General features: G+C 44.2%; 1 long non-coding RNA gene across 1 annotated transcript in view; it reads left to right on the plus strand.

The window, feature by feature from the left end:
- The first annotated feature begins 602 nt into the window (after window positions 1–602).
- The window catches only part of LOC138793739 (uncharacterized), a 33,995-nt gene continuing 13,340 nt past the window's right edge, over window positions 603–21,257 (plus strand). The window contains exons 1-3 of the long non-coding RNA XR_011363330.1: window positions 603–692; window positions 10,066–10,144; window positions 10,473–10,661. This is a non-coding gene — a long non-coding RNA (uncharacterized lncRNA). The remainder of the gene's footprint in view (window positions 693–10,065; window positions 10,145–10,472; window positions 10,662–21,257) is intronic.

Consider the following 21,257-nt stretch of genomic DNA (forward strand, 5'->3'; position numbering starts at 1 on the left):
TATTTGACATGAGTGTCACTAGAAATGGTGAAAATAAACATGGAATAAAGAGATATAAAATAAAATACAAATATATTACGTTGTTATAAGAACAAGGCTAAGGGGTATATGCAGACCCAATATATAAATATAATAAAAAAAAAAAAAAAAAAAAAAAAACCTCCTTGATCACCTTCCTTTTTTTTTTTTCTTTCCCTTTCTTTCTCCTTCCTTCTCTCTCTTTAGACAATTTTGGTAAAAACAAAATATACAAAAAACAAATATATATTACTCAATTTATAATCATAATAACTGGACCTATAACATTACAAATATATATAAAACACTACATACTGTATATCTAGATAAAATTATACAACCAACTTATTGCACTTAAACCTAATGCCTACATCCACATTTATATCTCTTTATTCCATGTTTATTTTCACCATTTCTAGTGACACTCATGTCAAATAGGATTCTTGCCACATGACACTTATGTCTAATAGATTAGTAATCACACGATCCGACTCCTGGCTTTGGTCCGATCATGTGATGTGGTCTGATCATGTGGTCTGATCATGTGACCGCTCTTGGTCCGATCATGTGACTGTTTTCTCTGCCCTCCATGAGTTGGAATGCAGAGTACTTCCAGCTGCTGCCTCTGAGGGAATCCATGAGAAATTGCCCCTTTCCTTATGCTTCAGGATGGGGTAAGTGGACTAATATAGAATGTTTTTGATATGTAGAACTGAGAATGAATTGTTCATTAGGAATTGATATATGTACACTGGGTTGCCCATCATGAATTGATTTACTTACCCTCACATGAATCTGATTTTATATGAACTATATGGGAGATGCACATATGGATTGATTTTATGGACTTTGTATGAAGGTTTTGTATGTGTATTTTTTATTTGAATTTTTTATGTGAATTCTGTATATGTCACCTTCACTATGTAAATTTTGCACTGATGTGTATAGGGTTAACTACCCGGGAGGAGGAAATGGACCGCCCCTCCTTTAGCCTAATCATTGTGATTCCTTGCTGTATTTAAGTATGGTCTGTGTCATGAGCATACTATGTTTGTCCTGAATCTGACGAAGGGGCGCCATAGCCCTGAAACGCGTTATTGTTGGACTGAATAAATCGTGTTTTATGTGAACATCGGTTTCTACTACGTTGTTCGGTGGTGAGCGCAATCTCCAGGTCATTTTTTGTCATTTTTGGCACCATTTGGTTTTACGTTGGCAGAACAAGACCTCCTAGTCAGTTTAGTCTGTACTTATTTTGTTTCCTTCATTAATCTTAGAATAGCTACATGTTTATCCCAGGTATGTCTACTTTTAGTTACCAACCACATCTGCTGGACGTTTGTTGCAAGCATCTAGTATAATATTTTCTCACGTTACTCTTTCCCCCAACTACCCTCATATTGTGTCCCTTTGTTCCTTTTTATTGAAAACACTTCCCTCCCAAACCCTTTTTAGCCCATATACATATACACCAGAACTGGACACAATATTCCAGATGTGGTCTCACCAGAGCGCTATACAACAGTATTACAATCTCCCTCTTCCTACTGGCATAGATATGCAGCCCAGCATACAATCACTGGTGACTAGAGATGAGCGAATGTGCTCGTCCGAGCTTGGTACTCGATTGAGTATTACGGTACTCGATGGTACTCGTTACTCAGACGAGCATCTCGCGATACTCGAGGAAATCTCATCATCCGTTTCCTGTAAGTTTGCGCGCTTTTTCGCAGCCAATAAACATGCAGGAGACTCTTTGGTACATCCTGCGATGACGTGGGACCCATGCACGTCGATAGCAGCGATTGGTTGGCCAGATCAGATGACCCTGCCATATAAAACTTGGCGCCGGCAGCTCGCTTGAGACGCATGCTGTGAGAGATCAGGGACAGAGCTGCTGCTGGTCAGGGAGAGTGTCAGTGTAGGATTTAGCGTTCCAGTAGGCAGGGTATATACTAGCAATATAAAAAAACAGCCCTTTTCAGGGCTTAACAGCTTTTATTAATACTATTACTACAGACTGCTGGCTGGGAGTTGCAGTGCTGCTACCGCGATTTAACCAGCACACTGTGGTGACCGGCTGCTGGCAGAAAGGGGGCATTAGGTGTTGCATACACACCCCTAAGAAGTGCTCAGTGTACTCCTTTTTGATTTTAGGGCTGGTGGTCCTGGTGTACTGCACTGTATAGCTGGGATTTGTAATGCATCTCGCATAGAACTTACTTCACTGCTCATATTGTATTGGGGTGACAAAGCGTGTGTACAGTTGTTGCCCGTATCAGATAGCACCACCTAAACTAGTGTGTATTGCACTGTATAGCTGGGAGTTGTAGTGTATAGAACTTACTTCACTGCTCATTGTATTGGTGTGGCAAAGTGTGTACAGTTGTTGCCCATACCAGATAGCACCACCTAAACTAGTGTGTATTGCACTGTATAGCTGGGAGTTGTAGTGCATAGAAATTACTTCACTGCTGATTGTATTGGGGTGACAGAAGGTGTGTACAGTTGTTGCCCATACCAGATAGCACCATCAAGCCCCGCCCCCCCTAAACTAGTGTGTATTGCACTGTATAGCTGGGAGTTGTAGTGCATTCAGCATAGAACTTACTTCACTGTTCATTGTATTGGGGTGACAAAGTGTGTACAGTTGTTGCCCATACCAGAGAGCACCGTCAAGCCCCCCCTAAACTAGTGTGTACTGCACTGTATTGCTGGGATTTTTGGTACACCTGCATAAAACTTCACTGCTCATTGTATTGGGGTGACAAAGTTTGTACAGTTGTTGCCCATACCAGATAGCACCGTCAAGCCCCCCCTAAACTAGTATGTACTGCACTGTATAGCTGGGATATGTAGTGCATCCAGCATAGAACTTACTTCACTGCTCATTGTATTGGGGTGACAAAGTGTGTATAGTTGTTGCCCATACCAGATTGCACCATCAAGCCCCCCTAAACTAGTGTGTACTGCACTGTATAGCTGGGATTTGTAGTGCATCCTGCATAGAACTTCACTGCTCATTGTAAGGGAGTGTCACAGCGTGTGTGTATAGTTCCGGCCAATACCAGATTGAACCGTACAGCCCCCCTAAACTAGTGGGTACTACACTGTATTGCTGGGATTTGTAGTACACCTGCATAAAATTTCACTGCTTATTGTAAGGGGGTATCCCAGCGTGTGTCTAGGTCCAGCCACTAAGAGATTGTACCGTACAGCCCCCCCTAAACTAGTGGGTACTACACTGTATTGCTGGAATTTGTAGTACACTACCCCTCAATTGATTATCCCTTTGCATGAGACAATTGCCAGATCCTCAAGGGTCAAAGTCAAATTCAAAATCAAAACAGCAGTGGGGGGAGAGGTGGTCAGTCACATTATGCAGGGAATGCAGTCAAATTGAAAATTGAAAGGGTGGTGGCGGGGGTAGAAGTGAGTAGTTACATTATGCAGGGAATGTTACCCCAACTGCTGCAGTCAAATTGAAAATTGAAAGGGTGGTGGCGGGGGTAGAAGTGAGTAGTTACATTATGCAGGGAATGTTACCCCAACTGCTACAGTCAAATTGAAAATCGAAAGGGTGCTGGGGGTTGTTGGCTACTTGTTGTCTACTGCTGGGCCTTAACTGGCACCCATGAAGACTACTGGTGTGCCTGCCCTTGCTTCGTTGTTGCTGGGCCTTAACTGGCACCCATGTAGACTACTGGTGTGCCTGCCCCTGTCTCGTTGTTGCTGGGCCTTAACTTGCATCCATGTAGACTACTGGTGTGCCTGCCCTTGCCTCGTTGTTGCTGGGCCTTAACTGGCACCCATGTAGCCTACTGGTGTGCCTGCCCTTGCCTCGTTGTTGCTGGGCCTTAACTGGCATCCATGTAGACTACTGGTGTGCCTGCCCTTGCCTCGTTGTTGCTGGGCCTTAACTGGCACCCATGTAGCCTACTGGTGTGCCTGCCCTTGCCTCGTTGTTGCTGGGCCTTAACTGGCACCCATGTAGACTACTGGTGTGCCTGCCCTTGCCTCGTTGTTGCTGGGCCTTAACTGGCACCCATGTAGACTACTGGTGTGCCTGCCCTTGCCGGTAATGGCCACTTTATGTTTTTTTATTTTCTATCCTTCAATTTCCATATATAATATAATATAATATGGAATGAAATGGACATATAATATCCATATCAAACCATATGATCTGTGGATTTGAACTTGCGGGGGTTCTCTGCTGTCCTTTCATTTTTTTAGCTCGGGGCCTCTTAAGAAGACTGTATTGTTATTCTTCGTCCCTACCTCCAAAGAGATGCCTATCACGCACAACTGCATGAGGGTGTGAGGCTAAATCTAGCCATAATCCGGCTATTTTAGTTTTAGGCGCAGCAGCACTGCCGTGGGTAAGCACCAACAGGCGGTGCTCAAACTGCTGAACAGCACCTTCTACCTTCCTTGGATGTTTTAGCCGTTTTGAAGGCAGGATTGACCAGGCCTTTTACAATTAGCTTCTTTCCTTCCTTGGATATTGTAGTAGCCTTTTTGAAGGCAGGATTGACCAGGTCTTTTTAATACACAGGCTACCGCACTTGCCGTCTCTTAGAGACTCTTTAAAGGATTGAAAGTGTATTTGATTAAATTCCGTGGCCTCTTAAGCAGACTGTATTGTTCTTTGTGTCCTCACTGCCATGCTCTGACGTCACACTACATCTGCGGAGGAGCGGGACTGGTTGCCGGGGGCCCGCCAATCGCGCCCCCGCCAACCAGCCAGCTGTTTTATTTAATTTTTTTTGGTCTAGCTGTGGTCGGGGCCCCCAGTCAAGAGGCATCAGGTGTACCCTTGATGGTCACTGACAGCTGGCCTAGCCAGTTAGCTGTCAGCACCCGGGTTCGTGTGTAATTAGCAGTGAGCTTGGTTGCGTGTGACAAGAGGCGGAACCTGGTGGTGGCTCTGCAACTCGGCAGCCTCACACATGTACCATGCCTGGCCCACGTCTTTAACCTAATGATGCTGCGGTTCCTTAAAGCTTACCCCAATGTGGCTGACTTGCTCAACAAGGTGCACCGCATCTGTGCGCATTTCCGCAAGTCAACTGGCATCCATGTTGACTACTGGTGTGCCTGCCCTTGCATCCTTGTTGCTGGGCCTTAACTGGCATCCATGTTGACTACTGCTGGGCCTTAACTGGCATCCATGTTGACTACTGGTGTGCCTTCCCTTGCATCCTTGTTGCTGGGCCTTAACTGGCATCCATGTGGACTACTGCTGGGCCTAGTCTGACCTAGTTTTGGGGAGCCTCACTAGCTTCCTCACTCACTTGTAATGGCTCTCTGTGTGCTGAATGCCATGCTGTGTCTGGCCTAGTTTTGGGGAGCCTCACTAGCTTCCTCTCACTTGAAATGGCTCTCTGTGTGTTCAAGGCCCTGCAGTGTCTGGCCTAGTTTTAGGGAGCCTCACTAGGTGTGCCTGCCCTTGCCTCCTTTTTGCTGTCCCTTAACTGCCATCTATGTTGACTACTGCTGGGCCTTTACTGGAAACCATGTTGACTACTGCTGGGCCTGCCCTTGCCTCCTTTTTGCTGGGCCTTAACTGGCATCCATGTTGACTATTGCTGGCCTTTACTTGCATCCATGTTGACTACTGCTGGGCCTTAACTGGCATCCATGTTGACTACTGCTCTGCCTGCCCTTGTTTGTTTTAGTTTTTTTTATTATTTGTAAAGCGCACACAGATTCCGCAGCGCTTCACCTATCTGTATGTTTTTGGGTGTGGGAGGAAACCGGAGTACCTGGAGGAAACCCACGCAAACATGGAGAGAACATACAAACTTTTTGCAGATGTTGTCCTTGGTCATCTTTGAACCCAGGACTCCAGCGCTGCAAGGCTACAGTGCTAACCACTGAGCCACCATGCTGCCCTTGCCTCCATGTTGGCTACTGCTGGGCCTTTACTGGCATCCATGTTGACTACTACTGACTACTGTGGTGCCAGCCCTTGCCTCCATGTTGGCTACTGCTGGGCCTTAACTGGCATCCATGTTGACTACTGCTGACTACTGGTGTGCCTGCCCTTGCCTCCATGTTGGCTACTGCTGGGCCTTAACTGGCATCCATGTAGACTACTGCTGGGCCTTTACTGGCATCCATGTGGACTACTGCTGACTACTGTGGTGCCTGCCCTTGCCTCCATGTTGGCTACTGCTGGGCCTTAACTGGCATCCATGTTGACTACTGCTGACTACTGGTGTGCCTTCCCTTGCCTCCATGTTGACTACTGCTAACTACTGTGGTGCCTGCCCTTGCCTCCATGTTGGTTACTGCTGGGCCTTAACTGGCATCCATGTTGACTACTGCTGACTACTGGTGTGCCTGCCCTTGCCTCCATGTTGGCTACTGCTGGGCCTTAACTGGCATCCATGTAGACTACTGCTGGGCTTTTACTGGCATCCATGTTGACTACTGCTGACTACTGTGGTGCCTGCCCTTGCCTCCATGTTGGCTACTGCTGGGCCTTAACTGGTATACATGTAGACTACTGCTGGGCCTTAACTGGTATCCATGTTGACTACTGCTGACTACTGATGTGCCTGCCCTTGCCTCCATGTTGGCTACTGCTGGGCCTTAACTGGCATCCATGTAGACTACTGCTTGGCCTTTACTGGGATCCATGTTGACTACTGCTGACTACTGTGGTGCCTGCCCTTGCCTTCATGTTGGCTACTGCTGGGCCTTAACTGGCATCCATGTTGACTACTGCTGACTACTGGTGTGCCTGCCCTTACCTCCATGTTGGTTACTGCTGATCATGCCTGGCCTCCATGTTAACTACTGTTGCTCCTGCCTGGCCTCCATGTTGGTTACTTTTGCTCCTGCCTGGCCTCCATGTTGGTTACTGTTGCTCCTGCCTGGCCTCTGGCTACTGCTGATCCCGGCAGTTCTCTGTGTGCTCAAGGCCATGCAGTGTTTGGCCTAATTTTGGGGAGGCTCACTTTCTTCCTCACTCACTTTTAATGGTTCTCTGTGAGCTCACTGCCATGCTAGGTCTGGTATAATTTTTGGAAGGCTGACTGGTTCATGATAAGCTACCTCTGCTTTAATGGTTCCCTGTGTTCTCACTGCCATGCTGTGTCAGGCTGAGTTTTTGGGAGGTCCCTATGCCTACCTCTGTTTTAACCAGGCTGTTGCACAGACTTAGGCATAATGGTGCCATTAGGCAGCCTCAGAGGCATGCATACATGCTGCCCCTGCTGTTTCCTGTCCATTTCCGTTGTGTTTCCATCAATTTCTGAGGTTGACAGGTTTTCACACGACCTTCTCTCTACCGAACTTGAGTCGCCTCAAAAAATGCTTGAGTCTCCCATTGACTTCAAGCATTTTAGTACTCGCTCATCACTACTGGTGACTCATTCAACACTTTTGTGACATAGTCAAAGAAACCATTGACATGGTCTGCCCAGCCATGCTGGTTTGGGTACATCAAGTATTGGTTTTCAAGTGATTATCTTCTTTTTTACTTTCCATAATTTTTACTTTTTAAACATATGCAAAACAGCATTCACAATTACAGATGTTTATGAATAAAATACGTATTAGGCTCAGTTCAGATGGTTTAAGAGCAATGTCAAAGACAATACTGTTGAATGCAACTTAAAACATACAAAAATAATTATGTGTGCACTTAGCTTCTCCACGGCACCAATTTCTTTCCGCTGTGTTACCAGTAAGAAGCCTGTGAATTAGACAGAAAAAAAGATCAACACAGTTTAGCCTCTGAATTTGAAGGTAATTTTATGAACCTATTAGACTCTCAGTAAAGTATGTCTTCTCAGTGTATTATTGGATATTATATTCTCGGCGATAATCACTGCCACATAAAAAAAAAACTTAAATGTGCAAGGTAGCAAAAACAAGGCTTATTTTGTTGCAGTAGATGTCACACTTGCCTAATGCCAAGACTATGACTTTAAGTAGTATGACTGTACTGTAAATATTATAAGGACGTCCTACACTCAAGCTAAGTATTTATCCCCCACAGCTTTTTAATGTATGTATTTATCTACATAAAGTGCTGCATATAAATAACATGTAACACTACAGTAAATACATAGCTGCTTTTAATATTCTGGTGTTAACACTTTATAACTATTTTATAGTTCCAATGTATTTAAAATGAAATAACTTCACAACAGATCTTGGCTCTAAGTGTCTTAGCCTTCTATGTCTGCAGTTCTGTACAATCTCATGCTACAGTCTTTTCTTTTGCAATCTTTCTCTACCTATTGCTAATCTACTGACAGTAGGTAAGGGTATGCACGAGAATTAAATCTGTAGCCAGTCCTATGATTTCACTAAGAGCAGTGAGTTCTGTTCTCATCAATGAAATTGTCATCTATTAGGTAGATTCCCCTATTAACTAGGTACATTGCCTTTCCCTGGATCAACATAGTAGGGTTTCTTTAGGTTGAACATGATGGACTCTTTCTTGTCATGGGCACAAGACGGGGGGGGGGGGGCAGCCTTCCCTGATACACAGCGCCGTGACAGCTTTACTCTGACAGAGGTGATGTGTGTATAGAGGATAAATTGATTTATTGAATAAAATGTCATTTAAATTTACCTTTTGGGGTAGCTCCAGCCCTCAGAACTGTAAAACACACAAACACAAGACTGTGCTCTTTACAATATTGATAACTGTGTGCACACAAATAAGGGCGGGCAACACCTAGCAAGGAGTGTAAGTGCACCTAGTAAACATGAAACAAACCCCCCAAAAGCAAGTATCATGCAAATGACAAAAAATTCACATCCCAAATTAACCAATTAGACCTGTGCAGATGGGGCAGTGGGTGAGTCACATGCTAAGCTGCACAAGCACTGCCTCTACCTGATCATTAGGCAGTAGTAATCAATTAGACAGTTTGTTTCAGGGTGCCTTCACACCTACCGAATCCACAGCGGATCTCACTTCTGCGGATTCGAAGCAAGAACCGCTGCGGATCCGGTATCAATTCACCCCTGTGATAGCACATATTCGCAACGGGATTGACATCCCACTGTGAATATGTGCTTTCACTCTCTGTTGCCCGCAGCCCCGCCGGCGCATCTACGGGGCATCCCCCCCATCCCGGCCACATCCCCCCATCAGCCCGCCGCCGCCCGCATCCCGCCGCTGAGAGCATACAGTACCTGCTCGGCGGCATGGCTGCAGTGAGGCTGCCGGCTCCGGTCCCGCTCAGATCAGCTGAGCGGGACTGGAGCCGGGAGCCTCACTGCAGCCACGCCGCCAAGCAGGTAATGTATGCTCGCGGCGGCGGGCCGGAGATGGGCTGATGGGGGGATGTGGCCGGGATGGGGGGGATGTGCCGCCGCCGGGGATGGGGGATGCGCCGGCGGGGCTGCGGGCACCAGGGAGTTAAAACACATATTCTCAGCGGGATGTTAATCCCGCTGCGAATATGTGCTATCATAGGGGTGAATTGATATCGGATCCGCAGCGGTTCTCGCTTCGAATCCGCAGAAGTGAGATCCGCTGTGGATCCGGTAGGTGTGAAGGCACCCTCAAGCAGTAATTGTATGTAAATATGGGTAAAGGGAAGGATGTGACAGAATGGCAAAAAGCGGCAATCATGTTTGGCCGTGCCAATGGCCATACAATGAGTGAAGTTGTTGGATTTGTTGGTGTTTCGCCGTGGACTGTTCAAAGTGTCTACAAGCAGTGGTGCAATACACATGGCTACGAAACACGACATCAGAATTGTGGTCGGAAAAGGATCCTAATTGAGAGAGACCAGAGATGAGTTTCACGGCTCGTGGATCAAAATCGCTTCCAAACCCGACAGGAATTGCTGCAGTCTGGGAATGAAGATCCTTCCCAACCTGTTAGTGAGCAAACATTGTGATGGGTTATCAAGGCCAGAGAATATTAAATGATGATTTTCATGATTTCCTTAGGAGTGACTAAGTTTTTGTCCGGTGAGCTTATATACAACATCCAAATGATTTTAAAAAGAAGTGTATGATACATACTAAATGTCCTTTAAATAATGTATATTAAACTTTTCTTTTGAGACACGTCATACATCTGCAGTTAACGTCCAAGAAATATTCACAAGAGGCCTAGGTTTGGAGTGCATGTGATACGTATTGGGTAATATACAGCCACTCATTGAATCTTGCATTAACAAGGTGTAAATGAGTTCCTCTGAAATAACTGTATTGATCCGCAAACACTATAGATTAGCCTAGCAAAGTGAAACACTTATTATGCTGTTACGGTGTTTATCACTAATCGCTTACAACTATACCTCTCTCAGTGATAAATTTCCAGCTTTTTCACTGTGCCAACTGGAAGGAGAGAGAGAGGAGCTAATTGTAGCTCAATTGTCTTCGTCCCAGCCATATATTAAGACTGATAAAATTGTTATGTATTGAAGAATGGTATTTTGCATTCATCCCCCCACTCTGTTCCATTGCAGGCCTCGGGGGAATGTTGCAGTTCAAGAGCATGAACCTTTTAATAAGATTTGACCTCTGCACTGAAAAGAGATGAACTTTAACAAGGGCAAGGTTCCCTCAACACAAGGCAATTCCCTAAGCACTAACATCCTGCAATTTGGTCCACAATCTGCACTTCAACAGAACCCACCAAAACCTGAAGAATTACGGTTTGTACTAATCGCTTTTACACTTGTTCCTGTAAGGTTCTAATTCACTGCAAATTACCGATAACATTGATGTGTATGATGTATCCACATAAAACTCAGCTTCATTTTCCTTGTAACATGCATAAAATCATTGCAATGGGATTAGAATAAACATAACGGCAATTATTGCTGCTAAATTTACTATACAGTTATTGCTACAGACACAACAGAAAGCAACACAAATATAAATGTGCCAGATGCAACAAAGTTGGCTATATACATAAGATAGCTTTTGGCCTATGCCATTGGTTGTGCATGCATGGTCCACTGCCGAAAGAGGCAGCTGAGCTGAGATACTAAACACACTCAATGGGCAACAGTGGCAGCATTACTGAAAGTGTCCCTTTTGTTATAACTTTAAAAATCTAAATCAACAGTAGATGTGATATAAAGCCAATTTGCCATATACATCCATTTTTATTTTTTTTTTTTGCTGTTATTATGCTGTAAAACAAAGCTGAACTTTGAAATCCAGGTCCAGTCTCCTAAAGGCAGTTTTTCTGACTTGTGCTGGTTGTAAAAAATCACATGACTGCCTTCTCTCTGTGAGCGCTCAGATGACCTGGGAAACACAGGACTTCCTGTTTTCTGACTATTTCCTGTTTATTGAGAAAAAACGAGTCAGAAAACAGGAAGTGCCGGCAAGGATGTGGCTTACAGGAAGAAAAAGTAGGGCCTATAGGGAAAGAGGGCCAACTAACAGATGGTCTAAAGTTACGCCAGCCAAAGGGTGCACATTAAATGTAAAGTATCTTTAGACTGACCTCTTTAAGTTCATGGCCGGGATGCTGATGTCACTCCTTCACTGCTCTGAAGCATGCTTCAGTAAAGAGATGTGTAATGGCTTCCCTGCCCAGCCACCTTATCTGCAGTAATTTATCTTCACACTGACTCTCAGCATCTGGCATACTTGAGCTGAACCCAGAACAGCAGAGTGCAGAGCAGAGCAGTACAGTGCTGCTGGCAAGAACAGCCAATGTCTGGGGAGGTGTCCACCCACCACCTAAAGTAGCAATTGAAAGCAGACTAAGAGCATGATGAGGGGTAAATTGAGAGGGGGGAGAAGAGAGAGGTAAGAGGGACGAGTGAAAACAATTATCATGGAAAGAATAACCAATATAAATAAAGTAACATGCAAAAAAGAGTACACACAGATTGGGATCTGAAGAAGCTTTCTCAAGCAAAACACATGCTGGGTTTGGTGGGTCTTCAGACATTACTTTCCACTGTGGGGTGTGGTGTGCCATGTGCTTATTTGTATTTATTCATATGACTTCATGTCTACATGAGCTAAGGATTTTGGATTGTATATATCTTTATGTTAGGGTCACGAATCATGTCTTTGTTTTTACTTTACCTGTTATATATATTTTTTCTATGATCTTGAAGGGGTTATACAGCAAAAATCATTTTCTTTCAAATTAACTGGTTTCAGAAAGTTATATAGATTTGTAATTTACTTCTATTTAAAATTTCTACCCCAAAAAGTCTACCCATACTTAGCAACTGACGTATGTCCTACAGTAAATGTTGTTTTCTTGTCAATCTGACGCAGTGCTCTCTGCTGACATCTCTGTCCAGAGCAGGAGAGGATTTCTATGGGGATTTGCTGCTGCTCTAGACAGTTCCTGTCTCAGACAGAGATGTCAGCAGAGAGCACTGTGTCAGTCTGAAAAGAAAACACCATTTCCTGTAGGACATGCAGCAGCTGACAAGTATGGGTAGACTTAATATTTTTTAACATTTTTGCTGGATAAGCCCTTTAAGCCATGGCTTGTTTTATAGGATCACAACACATTGCTGCCCCTCCCCACACACACACTCTTATTCCACTGCTCTCAAAGGCTATCACAGTGCAGAGCAAGACAGCATTGAGGGCAATGGAGGTTTATCCTCTTCCCTGATGCGTTCTGCTTTTGTCTTAGGTGCAGTTATAGCTGGAGTCCTTGTGGGCAACACCATTAAGAAGGTTTCACACTGAAACATCACACCAGTCCTAAACTTGAGATTATGGTATTGGATGATAATAGCGTACAGTAGCCAGAACCATCTAATCTTTATTCCAGGTACAATAGTTCAGCACTACATTCATTTGGTTATTCAATCAGTGGTAAGGCCATTCCTCTGAAGTGGAATAGCCAGGCTACATGTTGCTCTTGCTACTGTGAGCAGCCTACATGGCTTAGACCAGCTACCATAGCATCACTGGACCCATCACCCATGGAACACGTCTGGGATGTCATTGGTTAGCAATTGCAAACATGGCTGCCAGCAGCAGATCTTGATGAGTTGGTACCTAAGCGTGGCAGAACATTCCTCAGACCACTATTAATTACCTCATTGATAGCGTGCCAAGGTGTATAAGTGCATATATTTGGGCTTCTACGTAATACTGAATAAATAGAGATGTTGCAAACATTTTGGGGGAGATTTATCAAACTGCTGTAAAGTAGAACTGTCTCAGTTGCCCCTAGCAACCAATCAGATTCCACCTTTCATTTTTCAAAGAATCTGTGAAGAATGAAAAGTGGAACCTGATTGGTTTGCTAGGAGCAACTAAGACAATTCTACTTTACACCAGTTTGATAAATCTCCCCCATAGTTTCAATTTTTTTCTTCATTTGCATATCATTAACACGTCTATTAATTTAAATCCATAATTCCAGGAAGTTTCCTTCTTGGTGTTGCAAGGTTATTGTTAATACTAATAATATTACTATTCTAATTACTTCAATTAATACATACATATAATGATTATTAAAAGAAAAAAAACATTAAGCCCCATAACATGGAATATAGTACAATTTCTTAGCTGTCTCTACCCTGCCCCCACATACATTTAAAAATGACTAACATCTATTTTTGTATAGTTTGCTGGTGAGGGGATTTACTCCCACCAAAATCAAACCAGAGATCTGTTCCTGACATATTTTGGGCATGCCTCTGCCTGTGTATGTGTGAGTTAAAAATAAACTCAGTGAAAATAGGTCATTTTTATGTCTTGTATTGTAACCACACATAGCAATTTTCACTGAATCTAGAAAGCAATACCATACAGTTTAGTTATCATTTCTCTCGCTTCAAATAGTACAGATAAGAAAATCATTGAAAGACATAGCTACCTTTTGTGGACAATATAGATGTATCGAAAGGATTCGCCTATATTGATGTCCAGCTATCACAGCTGATTTGATATGTATTCAGAAAAGAGAAGTATCACAAAATGATACTGCATTTTACCAGTTAATTCAATTAACTTCTGCTGCAAAATTAAGGACACAGAACATATGGAGGGAAGAGATAAGTCTAATGTAATTATTACATATAAATACACTGTAAAATTTCAGTAATGTGAACCGCATTTGAGCAGCACTGATATTCTCTATTTTTGTTCCTCACTATGGAAAGGATTTTTTCTACTTCTTCTGAAATACTTAGTGGAAGAAGGCAAGATGTATTACCTATAATATTCTAGTCAGAGTCCGTAAAAAGAAAAAAAATATATATATTCTCTAAATGCATGATCAGCTAGATTTAATGAATATAATTCTACATATTCTAAATATGTATAAATAATATTGTAAATATGTATTTTTAACCCCTTAACGACATCGGGCGTAAACTTACGCCCTCGCGCCCTGGTACTTGGCGCATCAGGGCGTAAATTTACGCCCGATGTTTCCCCGATCGCTGCGTGTTCACACACAGCGGTCGGGGAAGATGGCCTGCTATAAATCATAGCAGGCCATCTTAGCTTCACGGCACGGGGGGTGGTTAACACCCCCCGTGCTTACGATCGCCGCTATAAGCTGATCAATTCAGATCAGCCAATAGCGGCGATCGGAACCTTTCCGGGTCATCGGCGACCCGATGACCCGGAAAAAAATGGCGGTCGGTGCTGTCCGAGGACGGCACCGACCGCCATTACTGTAAAAAGTAATGGTGATCGCCGTGCCACCGGCCCGATCGCCGTGAACGGCCGGCCGGTACCGGCCGGCCATTCACGGCGATCGGGCCGGTGTCACTTCTTCCGTGACGTCACGTTCGGCTTCTCTCGGCTATTTTCGGCTCCAGCGTCGGCTCTTTCCGTATTTTGCGCTCTGCTGCCCTCTAGCGGCTGATATGTGTAATACACTTATCAGCAGCTACAGGGATGTTCAAATGTAGAAATTTTTTTTTTTTTTTTTTTTGAAATTTTTTTTTTTGTATTTTCCGCACCCTATCGCCGCTGAGTGTTGATCAGCATCGCAAGAAAGTGCTCTGCTAATCAGCAACTCCTCCTTTTTGGCGTAGGGTGTTTTTTTTCTATATTCTACTGCCACGGTCTGCTTATAAGTGCCGCACATAAGTGCGGCATTTATCAGCAACTCCTTTGTTGGCGTAGGTTTTTTTTTATACTTACTGTAAAAAAACACGTAAAAAACACTACATTACACCACACTACATTGAATAAAGTTTGACACTACACCACTACATACCCCATATACCAATCCCCGTATAAAGATGGCCCCCAGGGTGTTTTCGGCGTCAGAGGGATACGTTATTATTACCTCCGACACCGAAACAGCCAGTGAGGATGAATGGGGGGTCCTTCGTTCCTCCATTCATCCTCATCATCCTCATCCTCCAATGACGTATCTGGGTGTAGCGTAGCGTACGCTGCCCCCCAGACACATCTTTTCCGCCAGTACCGTCCCAATAAGAGATGACGGTATGGTGTGAAATTCTACAAACTCTGTGAGCGTGCCTTAGGGTACACTTACAGATTTCGGGTACGTGCACACTGCGGAATGGCGAAGGATAACCCTTTGTGCATTCCGCAGCTGGCACCCGCCGGCGGACTGATGCAGGCATGTGTCTCCACCCGTGTCATAGAATCCATTCTATGCACGGGCGGATTCCATCGTCCATCCAAAGAATGAACACGTTGGACGGAGAGCGGAATCCGCCCGTGCATAGAATGGAGTCTATGACACGTGTGGAGACGCGCGCCTGCATCAGTCCGCCGGTGGGTGCCAGCTGTGGAATGCACGAAGGGTTATCTGTCGCGATTCCGCAGTGTGCATGTACCCTTAGAGTGTATGTAGGAAGGGACACCCGAATCCAGCCCCCAGATGCCCCCCTCCCCCCCATCCTCGGAGTTAGTGGGAAGATCGTCTGGGAACTGATCTTCCCACTGCTGGATAAAGGTCACCACCTGTACGGGGATAACTTTTATACCAGCACCCCCTCTTCCGGTCCCTCGCTGCCTGAGCTACTGTAGCTTGCGGCACGATCCGAACATATCAAAAGTAGTAATAGAGCCCTAATATTTAGCAGCCATGGAGCGGACCCAGTGCTTCTGGATATGAAGGACCCCGTATCGCACCAGGGCAACATTTTCCAGGTGACGTCCCCCACACTGGAGAACGGGAGACCCCAGAAGAAGTGCAGAGTGTGGCGTAACAGGGGGATCAGGAAGGACAACATTTTCCAGTGTGACGCCTGTCCTGATCCCCCCGGCCTCTGCATACTGGATCGCTACAAGGCGCACCACACGTCATTGGGGTTCTACATTATCTAAATTCTGTCCCTTATTCCTATTTCAGGGGTCACGTTGATCCAGGGATTATTCTGATCGCCATTATGGAGTCGGGAAGGAATTTTTCCCCTGTGATGAGGCTACTGTCGTCTGCCTTAAGAGGGTTTTTTGCCTTCCTCTGGATCAACACAGGTTGAATTTGATGGACACCTGTCATTTCCAACCTTATAAACTAATAATTGGCCTAATACCCCCAAATAAATTAGAATTGTCCCTTTTCTCCAGCTAAGTAGGTATGGCCGCCATTTCCATTAGAGGATGCCATGTCGCAATTACAAAGCCTCTGTGCGGCCAGGACAGTAGAAACCCCCCACAAGTGACCCCATTCTGGAAACTACACCCCATAAGGAATCTAAGAAGGGGGGCAGCGGGGATATGGCCCCCTGGTGACGGCCACATTTGGGACGTGAAAATGAAAAAAATTGTATTTTTTATTTTCTCGGCACATGTTCTACGTAAGTGCCCGTCACCAGTGGGGTCCATATGCTCACTGCACCCCTTGTTAGATTCCTTATGGGGTGTAGTTTCCAGAATGGGGTCACTTGTCGGGGGTTTCTACTGTCCTGGCAGCACAGGAGCTTTGTAATTGCGACATGGCCTCCATCCTCCATTCCAGCCTCTAAATGGCGCTCTGTCCCTTTGGTGACTTGCCCTGTGCCCATATGGCACATTATGTCCACATGTGGGGTATTTTCGTACTCAGGGGACACTACCCTACACGTTTTGTGTTCATTTTCTTTTTTAACCCCTAATTTTTGTAAAATTTTTACTCTAAATCATTAATCTTGTCATGTTTTTTCATTTTCACAAGGGGTTAAAAGATAAAAAAAAACATTTAATGTGTAGAGCAATTTCCCCTGAGTACGGAAATACCCCACATGTGGACATAAAGCGCCATGCGGGTGCAGGGTAAGCCTCCGAAGGGAAGAAGCGCCATTTGGTTTTTGAAGGCTGGATTTGGATGGAATGGATTTCGAGGGGCCATGTTGCATTCAAAAGGCCCCTGTGTTGCCAAGACAGTTGAAACCCCCCACAAGTGACCCCATTATGGAAACTGCACCCCTCAAGGAATGTAACAAGGGGTGTAGTGAGCATATGGACCCTACTGGTGACGGACACAAATGTGGAACAATGTGGCGTGAAAATGAAATATTAAATTTTTTACACTATAATGTTGGTTTAGCCTTGAATTTATCATTTTCACAAGGGGTTAAAAGAGAAAAAAACACACAATATGTGTAGAGCAATTTCCCCCGAGTCCGTAAATACCCCACATGTGGACATAAAGCGCCATGTGGGCGCAGGGCAAGCCTCCGAAGGGAAGGAGCGCCATTTGGATTTTGGAGGTTGGATTTGGCTAGAATGGATGATGAACGCCATGTCGCATTTACAGAGCCCTCCTGCTGCCAAAACACTGGAAACCCCCCACAAGTGACCCCATTCTGGAAACTGCACCCCTCAAGGAATCTAACAAGGGGTGCAGTGAGGATATGGACCCCTTGATGACGGGCAAATTTGTGCCATGAAAGTGAAAAAATGAAATTTTTCCCTTTCACGTCACATTGTTCCACATTTGTGCCCGTCACCAGTGGGGTCCATATGCTCACTGCACCCCTTGTTAGATTCCTTGAGGGGTGTAGTTTCCAGAATGGAATCACTTGTGGGGGGTTTCCAGTGTTTTGGCAGCACGAGGGCTCTGTAAATGCGACATGGCCCTTGAAATCCTTTTCAGTGAAATTCAGCTTCCAAAAGCCAATTGGCGCTCCTTCCCTTTGGAGGCTCGTCCTGCGCCCCCTTGGCACTCTATCGCCACATGTGGGGTATTTCTGTTCTCGGGAGAAACTGCGCTACACATTTTTTGTCTTTTTTTGCCTCTTATCCCTTTAAGAAAATGAAAAATTGAAGGCTAGAACAACGTTTTAGTGTAAAAAATAAATTTTTCTTTTTTCACGCCATATTGTTGGGAAAATCTGTGAAGCACCTGTGGGGTCCAGATGCTCACCGCACCCCTTGTTACATTCCTTGAGGGGTGTAGTTTTCTAAATGGTGTCCCTTTAGGGGTGTTTTTTAGGTTTTGACACCCCAGAGCCTCTGCCAACCTGAAGTGGTACAGTCAAAAATGACCAAATATAACGGAGGCGTTTAAATTCACTAGGCGCTCCCTTATATCTGAGGCTTGTGGTTGCGTCAAATAGCGCAATAGGGCCACATATGGGGTATTTCTATAAACTGCAGAAACGGGGCAATAATTATTGGGGTGCATTTCTCTGGTAATAGGTTTATAATTATGAAAAATATTGGATTACAATAAAATCTCTGCACAGAAAATTAAAATTTTGAAATTCCTTACACACTTGGCTTTTATTTCTGTGACTCCCCTAAAGGGTTAAAACACTTTCTGGATGTGCTTTTGCAGAGTTTGGGGGGTGCAGTTTCTGAAATGGGGTGCTTTGTGGGGCTTTCTAACATACAGGCCCCTCAAATACACTTTAAACCTGAACAGGTCCCTAAAAATATCTGATTTTGAAATTTTACTGAAAATTTGGAAATTTGCTGCTAATGTTTTAAGCTTCCTATCGTCTAAAAAAAATGAAAGATAGTTTAATAAATGCCGCCAACATAAAGTAGACATGTTGCTAATGCTATTTAATATATAATTTATGTGGTATAACCACTTTCTGTATACGCAAAGAAGTTTCAAAGTTGGAAAAATGCATTTTTTTCACATTTTTTCACATTATTTGGTTTTTTTTCATAAAGATTTGTTATGAGTATCGACTCCAATTTACCAGAAATGTAAAGTACAATATGTCACGAGAAAACAATCTCAGAATCAGCCGGATAGGTAAAAGCATCCCGAAGTTATTAATGACTAAAGTGACACTGGTCATATTCATAAAATTTGTCTCTGTCATTAAGGCCATTTCAGGCTCTGTCCTTAAGGGGTTAATCTTCAAATATTAAAATGGTGAAATTATCCATTATGATTTCTCCATGGTTTTGCTTGGAACTCAAGGCACCCTTTTTGATGCCATTACATAAAACAAAAAATTGGTACTTATCTAGTTTACCACCAAGTCATTGAGTGTTGAAATTGCATCCTTGTGTCCTGCAGTAAGTAGTGCATTCTTTCCAGTTTGACTCGGTGCTCTATGCTGCCACTTCTGGCTATGACAAGGACTCTGCAGTGCAGTAGCAAATCCACTTAGCAAACCTCTTCTGCTCAGGACAGTTCCTGATATAGACAGAGGTGGAAGCAGAGAACACCATATCAGACTGGTAAGAATGCCTAACTTTGTGCAGGACATACAGCAGCTGATAAGTACAGAAAGGTTTGAGTTTTAAAATATATATATAATTTTAAATTCTGTATAGCTTTCTTGCACCAGTTGATTTGAAAATGATTTTTTTTTTCAAAGTACCCTTTTAAGTACTTAAAAAAGCACAAAGTTCAAGAGCAAAAAGTTGAAAGTCCATTTTGGACTAGGGACAGGTATTATTATTTCCACCTTGACCGCAGGATTACATGAGTCTAGTGGCGTAGCTACAATGCAGGCAGACCAGGCAACTGCTATGGGGCCCGGGCTCCCAGGGGGCCCATAAAACTACTGAAAGATCTCACTTCAGATAACAGCCCATGGAGACGCTGAGAGCAGTATATAACAGCACAAACACTCACTGGCTGTGCTGATTACCAGACTTCAGGGGACCTGAAAGCACTTTCAAAGCTTAACTGTTTTTGTTTTTAATCACATTTTCTCCTTCTGTTTTTGTTTTAAACTTGTTATAATAAGAAGGCTGCAATTTACAACACATTTCTATAGAATCAGAAGATGTGGACATATTCAGTGCAGAGTCCTACTAATAGTAGATGGGAATAAGTATGTCTCAGCACCTGGAGTCATATGCAAACACCAAAAAGCACCTGTCAGGGGCCACATTGTAATCAGGCAAGAAATACACTGTGTATAGGTAGACTAATATACAGTATATTAGTGCAAAATACTTCCTGCATGTGTAGATGTGCAAAAGCATGTTGGTGTGTTTATAGTATGGGGGAGATTTATCAAGCTGGTGTAAAGGCTCAGTTCCCCCTAGCAGCCCACTTTTTGTTCCTCAGTAATCTGATTGTTTGTTAGGGGCAACTGAGCCAATTCTACTTTACGCCAGTTTGATAAATCCAAGTTCACACAACGTAAGTGTCAGGCAAGACAAGACAGTGAGCCCTGATGCTGAACCCAGCCCACTGTCCCTACCTACTTGCCACAATCCGCCCTAAGATGGCAGCGAGCAACTGGGCGGCGGTCCCTGCGCTGGCTAGGTGGAACACAAAGACAAGACGGACAGACAAAACACAATAAAGAATAGTCAACAGTCCGGGTCACAACAATCGGGCAGCAAAAGTACAAAATCAGAATCCAGTAGGCGTAGTCAAAGTCCAGGCAATATGGTCAGGGGCAGGCGGCAAGCAAGGGGGGGGGGGGGGAGATACAAAGCAAAAAGATCATGAGATGCAAAGGAACAGAAGACACTAGCAGGCAGAGACAAAGTCAATTACCAGCACTGAATGCACAGACTGGGGTTGGCTATATAGGAGGCCAGGGTTCTGATCCAGAACGTAATTGGACCATCTCCCTTATCTCCAAGCACAGACACCTGAGAACAAAACACATCCACTGGCAGGAAGACCTGTCAGTCACAGCATAACCAAAACACAGATTAACCATGCAGGTGCAGTCGGGTGTGTCCACCAAACCAATAGAGCAGATAAACCAGTGTTCAGACACAGCAAAACAAAACACAGAAACAGAACAAATACAAGAAAATCAGTGCCTTCTCGGCTGCACAGCACAAGCCGAGAGGCGCATAACGGTCCGCAAAGATACCATCCTGACAGTAAGTTTTGAATTAATCATGGCCATTGTTGCTGATTCGCAACAATGGCCACGATTAATTCAAAACTTTTCTGCCTTGCG

This window comes from Dendropsophus ebraccatus, chromosome 5 (genome assembly GCF_027789765.1).
Source record: "Dendropsophus ebraccatus isolate aDenEbr1 chromosome 5, aDenEbr1.pat, whole genome shotgun sequence".
NCBI classification, from domain to species: Eukaryota; Metazoa; Chordata; class Amphibia; order Anura; family Hylidae; genus Dendropsophus; species Dendropsophus ebraccatus.